The 5331-nt window shown below is 45.4% G+C and overlaps 1 long non-coding RNA gene across 13 annotated transcripts; it reads right to left on the bottom strand.

The window, feature by feature from the left end:
- Positions 1–239: 239 nt before the first annotated feature.
- On the bottom strand, positions 240–4307 carry LOC125509841 (uncharacterized). 13 transcript variants are annotated; one of them, XR_015602391.1, is made up of 7 exons: positions 3524–4307; positions 2897–3126; positions 2386–2608; positions 1088–2244; positions 954–988; positions 627–799; positions 240–553 (listed from the first exon to the last, which is right to left on the bottom strand). It is a non-coding gene; the product is annotated as an uncharacterized LOC125509841 (long non-coding RNA). The 13 variants fall into 13 exon arrangements; XR_007284235.2 differs by having other exon boundaries at positions 954–2244; XR_015602389.1 differs by having other exon boundaries at positions 627–988.
- Between the last annotated feature and the right edge of the window lie 1024 nt (positions 4308–5331).

Below are 5331 nucleotides of genomic sequence, written 5' to 3'. Positions count from 1 at the left end.
ACTCACTGACCTATATTGAACCATTCAATATATAGCACACCCTTTTTTGGGGAGCGGATATATACTCCTAGAGTCCGTGCCTCCATTTTTCTATGGTTCTCATTGACTGATAACTACACATCAAGTGCACCTTGATACTGGTAGCAACTGGTCGCGCACTCCCACACTCGCTTTTTTATTATAGGGCCAAGATGATACGATCGAAAATAATTCAAGCCCTATATCTGCACAACAAGATGTAACAGAACATCCTTTCATTTCATTGATCAAAGCATATTTGTAATCACTCAATTCATAGTTTTGAACATGTCAATGGCAGGACTGACACGTCCAACAATCATACATATGTTGTCAACTCTCCGCTTCGATGGCGGTGGCTAGGTCAACCTAGGTGCTAGGTGAGGAGACCATCATACGCAGTGCCAGTTCCTAGAGGGCATCCGAGGAGGCCGGAGAGGCTTGCCTCAGGCAGGAGCCTAGAGACGTCGCCCCATGCCCGGCAACGCCAGCCACTGCATTTCCTCGCTTGACAACTCAGCATTCTTTAAACAGCCTGAAATAATTCGTAGTGTCATTAAAGACTGAAGTGAAGTTTGATTTAAAAGTTTCTTCAGTGCTATATTTACCACTGGTATGAGGAAACCTTAGCAATAAATTAATATGGTCGGTAAGATACATATGATTTTTCAGTAAGAATTCACCCTTCCAAAGCACGAAACTTGCAGATTGCCACCCATCTTCAGTCACACTTGAGACCAGAGAGACTGAAATTGAAGGCGCTGGAATAGACCTCATCTTCCTGGAGGTAAGAGTTATTCAAAAGCTCACTTGCAGGAAGTCTTTCATCTACAGGAGCTAGACAGATTTCTATGAAATTCTACTTGTGTTCCTGACTGTAAGTTATACCTACTGAAGTATTTTAGCAGTAAACATTATGTTAGCGTCAGACTTACATAGTTGCTTTCGAAGAGCAAAAAGTTTAACACAGCTGTATTAGCAGGTCAAAAGTAACACCCGTTAACTCCATAATCCTAAATCTCAAGAAAAGACTCACCAAAAAAAGAAATAACATGTAATAAACTGTTACCAGGAGTCCAGCATCGAGGACATCGCCTTTTGAAGAACAAATGCCAAGTGTATGTGAGCTAAATATACTTATACAGATCTAGGGGATACGATGAGACTATGCTTCCAAGCACAGAAAGAAGTACATGATCGGCAATGGCACAAACAAATCTGCACATAGTAAATAATCTGATACAGTATAGACTATACGCCAAGGGAAACCGGAACAAAGCGATTCACAAAATGTACAAACTTTACTCTACAGACTCTGCAGGCTATAAAATCAGAACATATATACTCAGGTGCAGGTTCTTCAAAATAACTTCAATTGGTTGCACCTTTGCTCAGATCAAATACAAATAGTAGCTGCATTTGTGTAGAACAAAGAATGAAGCATTCATAGCTTAGCTGCCCTTTGCTTCAGTTAAACAATACGTGCTAGCTTGCTTGATGGTTGTGCCCAAAAAATCCAGAGTGAACAACTCTGAACCGGGCTCTAGCTAAAAGAACAAAATCACTGGCTTAGGTAAGCTTTACTCAGGTTGCTTGATGGTTGTGCCCGAAAAATTCAGTCAATAACTCTGAACCTGACTCTGGCTAAGGGGCTGTTTGGATTGAGCCCCAGCTGGCCCTACCAATTCGTTGGCATGCCAAAATATTGGCGCACCATCCGGCCGCCCTGAGCTCGCCCATGAATTGGCAAGAAAATGAACTGCAGCAGCCCATGCAGTGTGGGCGTGCCAAATAGTTGGCCATCAACCAAATAGATGCCCAGCCTTCAGTCAACGCCAATATTTTGGCTAGGCGTCTGCGGGCTTCAATCCAAACAGCCCCTAAATTACAGACACTGTGACATGAGTAGCAACCTGAGTAAAGCTTACCTAAAAGAACAACAATCCAGAGCATCAACAATGGTACGGAGCAGGAACCGTGGCTATGAACAGACCTTGCAATGAATCTCGGTGGAGCAGCGTCGAGCGCAGAGATTGCGCATGTGACCGCAGACGATGTGAGCACGGCCCAGTTGCCGTGATGCAGGGAGGATGCGAAGGGCAGCGGTGTGCTGCTGGATTGATAGAAGAGGCTGCGAATAGCACAGGGTTCAGCAAGGGATTGGAATACCCAAGCAACTCATTGTATTGCCAGTGAAGCGTTCTGGTGCCGTAAAGTCTAATGCGTCTGCATTTTAACACAATGGTTGTTAGTACACGACTAAAATAAATTTTTAAACAAAGTAACCTGAGAGTATATATCCACAGTAAATAGAATAGGTATATTTTCACAGATCCGTAGCTGTCAGAAAAACACAATGTCACACACCTTTGACACTTTGCTTTTTCCATTGATGCAATAATGTCGCCAGACCATATAGTCGCCGATCTTCACTGTTCCATCAGGACTATTTATGAATATATTGTCACACTTTAAGTCGCTATGTGTATTCGTTGGCGCCGGACTCTAATGATATTCCAGCCCTATCAATATCTGTATTGGCCATCGTCTCATAGCTTTCATACCCACTTTCTTGTGCTTCCTACAGAACCTGGTCATTGTTTCAAATTTCAGCAATCAAAATGTATTGAATAGAAGGGCGATAAGAGTGAAATCTATCTGTGGTTAATTTTCTAGATGCATTTAAGATGTGCGGCCAATCCCAATCAAATTTCCTTCGCACAAGAACAGACTCCGGTGTAGTTAATACGACACCAAATTAATAAGTACGTCAACTTGTAAACAAAATGGGTAATCCATAATAGAATCAGGCAAAGTATTACGAACGCTCCCCGGTAGGAAGAGACATATGAGTTGTGCTAAAGAAAAAGGGACATACTGCCTCGCATGCGAGATGTGCAGGGCTCTGTGATGATGTTAACTGTATTCTTGTTCTCACCAACCCATTAGGCGAACAACTCCTGAATGTTCTTGTCCCTCGGCGTCTTCAACAGCTGGATCTCCATACTCATTTGTTCTATCTTCTCTGAGGAACTCATGACAGAATCTTCAATCTATGTTTAGCTCCATGTCACCTCATCACCCTCCAGCATATCGAAGGTTTAATAGCTATTGGCACAATATACATTAAGGAACACGTGGTGAGCAATTTCCAGTCTTACATGGCCACTGATAAATTCCAACCCAAAAACGGAACTGAAATGTTTAAACTTGATTAAAAAAACTGGGGTTTATTATAGGCTATAGGTTTGCATTTGGAGTCTGGCAGGCATACTAATAATGCAGCAAAGAGAATCAGATGAGCAAAATTAAATACGTTTTCCATGAATTTGTTGAGGTTCACTAAAAGCATGAAATTCATCAGTGGATATTGTAGAATTCAAGCATGAAAGGTCGCACTTCATAGATGATTGGCTGAAATCAAACGTGTGAAATCACACTCTAGACAATGGGTCAATGACACAGATACGTAGAAAAAACATCAGATGGTTCAACTGCAAGATACACTGTGTTGGCCACGGGCGCCTCATGGCTTGGCTCGGCTTGTTCGCCTCCTCCAGAAGCAGGAGGACCTCGCCCAGGCGGGCGTTGCTCCAGTACGCACCTATGCCCGGCTTGGGAGCCCGTGGCCTCGGCGGACCTAGGACGCGCAGGATCCACGACGACGCTCCCGTACGCTCCTACGCCCGGGTTGGGACTCGGGAGCTCATGGCCTCGCCGGAGTTTCGTCCAGGCTGCGGGGGCACGCACACAGGGCCCATCTCCGTCGAGCACAACCAGTGCATCCTCTTGCGGTCCAGCGCGGCAACCCCCGTTGGTCCGGAGGCGGCGCTCCGGTGGCCGGCCGGCGTGGGGTGGCGGTCCGGCATGGAGATCCAACGACCATGGCTTCCGCGTCCTGTGAAGGGGGAGAGAGAGGGATGTGAGAAATAGAACCAGAGGAAGGGAGGGAAGAAGGAGAGGAGGGCAGGGCGGCGCGTTGGTCCGGCGGCGGCGCTCCGATGGCCGGCCGGCGCGGGGCGGCGGTCTGGCATGGAGGTCCAGGGCCATGGCTTCCGCTTCCTGCGAAGGAGAGAGAGAGGGGATGTGAGAAATAGAACAAAAGGGAGGGGAAGGAAGAAGGAGAGGAGGGCATGGCGGCGCGTTGGTCCGGTAGCGGAGCTCCGGTGGGCGGCGGCGCGGGGCGGCAGGGAGGCACGGGCGTGAGCCGCCCGCGCGTGGAGGCGCTGGTTGCGGTCGGCGGCGGCGGACACGGGCAAATGCGGCAGGGTGTTTTTTGTCAAAACGGTTTTATCAGATCCACTTAAACAGGACTGCGGGTTTATTTCAAAGTAATATAGGGGCTCTTTCGCAAAAACACCGACGACGTACGACCGAAGCGACCGCTGGCTGGCAAAAATACCCGTGCATTACAACGGGAGAAAATAATTTTCATAACATAAAATAATATAATTATTATTATTTAATTTTTGATCGATGTGAATTATTCTCAACATAAAAAAGATTTGTGTTTTCAACCATATTGTGTTTGCAAAAAACAATTAACGCGTTCATAGATTTCCTAGTTCTAGAAGGAAAGGGGTTGAAGGAGTAGTGCAGTAATGTCAACTATTGATGTTCTGTTCATGATGTGAGAGAGCTTTGAAACTGCAATAACTTGAGGCTCACTGATCTAAACTCTTACGAACCAGTCTAACAAAGTGACACGAAATATTACATAGGAGCGACATTTCAATGACTATGTTGAGGTGATGATAGAATTTGCAACCTCTAGTTCATGTCCGTGGATGGTATGGATCGCGGTGCACGGGAACAAGAATAACGGTCGGACTTGGGACATAGTCTAGGAGGTTGATGACATCTGGATGAGTATATTGGTGTGAGTAATTAAAAATTCATAAATTGAATGTGACGTAGGCTTGAGACTATTGACATAGAATGAAAGGCAAAACTAATCATTCATGAAGCACGAGTCAAGCTCTTGTTTATCTGAACGGATTTTTATTGTTGTTGTGGTCGTATGTGTTCGGCTAAAAAAGGTCTAATTGTCGAAGGCGTGAGAAAAGCACGGTCGAATATCGGGTATATGCGCGCACGTCCATCATCGTGCATGTGTATATACTTGCAACCCAAAGGTCCATCCTTCCTTTTAGTTCGCCTCATCCTTTTCCGTTTTAATAGGAATTAGACATCCCACAATTCCGTTTCAGGAATTTATTCTTCATTTTTAGTTCGCCCAATCCTTCATTATAGCCCAAAGACAGCCACAATTCCGTTTGACTATGAAGATCCTTCTTTCCTTCCTTTATACCC

Source organism: Triticum urartu, chromosome 5A, assembly GCF_056163025.1.
Source record: "Triticum urartu cultivar PI428250 chromosome 5A, HENAU_Tu73, whole genome shotgun sequence".
NCBI lineage: Eukaryota > Viridiplantae > Streptophyta > Magnoliopsida > Poales > Poaceae > Triticum > Triticum urartu.
Note: the sequence above shows the minus strand (reverse complement) of the source record. Positions and strands in the feature narration are given on the sequence as shown.